Source organism: Myotis davidii, unplaced genomic scaffold, assembly GCF_000327345.1.
Source record: "Myotis davidii unplaced genomic scaffold, ASM32734v1 scaffold991, whole genome shotgun sequence".
NCBI lineage: Eukaryota > Metazoa > Chordata > Mammalia > Chiroptera > Vespertilionidae > Myotis > Myotis davidii.
Genome location: NW_006283137.1, coordinates 542,764 through 544,536, shown reverse-complemented (window position 1 = coordinate 544,536; position 1,773 = coordinate 542,764).

The window sequence follows — 1,773 nt, the reverse complement described above, 5'->3', positions numbered from 1 at the left end:
TCTGCTCCGGCCAGCGGTCCCATTCCTGGAGGCCGGGTGTGGAGGGGTGTGGAGGGGTGTGGCCGCGGCCCCACCGCCCAGGGAAGAGGAGAGGTGATCAGGGCGGAGCAGCAGATCCCGGACCGTGAGCTTAGAAGCCCTGGGCGTGGGGGCCGGGGCAGGCCGACACCGACCCTCGGAGCCAAGCCTTCTCGCAGGCCAGTTGTTCGCTTCCTCCAGGCGGGTCATGTATTTCGGAGCCGTTACTCCCACGGGGATGGGCGGGGGCCGGCTTCAGTACCAACATGTGGATTTTCCTGCGTGAGCCCTGGCGGGTGGTGGGACGGGGCCCGCGCTCCTGGGTCGCAGGGCTGGGGGCCTCCGCGGCGCGGAGCTTGGCTGAGCCCCCACTTTGCTTGCTCACCAGACGGTGAGGAAATAATTGCCGCTGTAAGTGTCCCCCCCTCCGCAGCAAGTATGCGGGGAGCCAGCGCTTTCAGAAAAAGGGCTTCGTGAAATCAGTCCCAGGTGCGGCCCGGCCCACGCCACCCGGCCCGGCAGGTCCCACATCGGGACAAAGGGCAGGAGCCCCCCGGCTCAGAACGAGGGGCTCAGGCGCTGGGGGGAACGGTCAAGACCAAGAAAAGCCGAGCCCGCATGGGGTCTCCCTGCCCGGCCGGCTGGGGCCCCACTCCCGCCCGAGCTGCTGGGCCACACGTGTGGGGCGTGAGGAGATGTCCCCAATCAGGAGGCGCGCTGTGGAGGGGCGTGGGCTCCTGGGACGCCAGGGCAGGTGGGGTGGAGGCAGCATCGTCCGGAGCCCCTACGCCCGTGGTTCTCAACCTTCCTGATGCTGCGACCTCGTGTTGTGACCCCACCATAAAGTTACTTTCATGGCTCCTTCATCACTGTAATTTTGCTACTGTGATGAATCGTCATGTAAATATCTGATATGCAGGATGTATTTTCATTGTTACAAATTGGACATAACTAAAGCATAGTGATTCATCACAAAAACAATATGTAATTATATGTTTTCCAATGGTCTTAGGCGACTCCTGTGAAAGGGTCGTTCGACCCCAGGGGGGTCACGACCCACAGGTTGATAACTGCTGCCCTAGGCTGTCCCCCAGTCTGGGATGTTGCCAGCGACCCCTACACCCTGCACCCCTCCCATGCGGTTGGGCCTGAGCAGAGGCTGCACTGCCACCTGGTGGCCTTCCCCGTCACTACAGTGCTGACCCCGAGCCTGGACACAGGCAGCAGGGAGGGGACCCCAGTGACCCAGCCTTAGAGCCAGTAGCAGAGGTCGGGTGCCATAGGGATGGGGAAGTAACCCCATCACTGGCCTAGGAGGCCTGGGGTGAGGGACCCCAAGAACGAGGGACTTAAGGCCTTGGTCCCCTGGGGCACTAGAGGAGCAGGGTTCCCTGAGGCCATGGGGTGGAGAACCCCCCCCCCCCCCGGGGAGCTACACAGCAGTTCAGCCATGGCTGGAGCTCCTGGCTGGAGAAGCCACCTCCCCCTCCTCCCTCCCGGGAGGCCACTGGCCACCTTGGCCCTTGGAGGGAGCAGGGAGGTGCTGGGGAGAGAAGGGAGGGAGAGGAAGGGGCCACAGTGCAGAGGCTGCCGCCCACACACCCCTGCTCGCGCCGGCCCCGGGAGAGGGGGAGAGGCCAGGGGCTGTGAAGGCACAGGGAGGCGGTGGACGGGGCTGACACCTGGGCCTGCCTGGGCCCCTTGCTCCCAAGCCTGGATCCATACTCACAGGCAGAGGCAGAGCCCAGGGGCAGA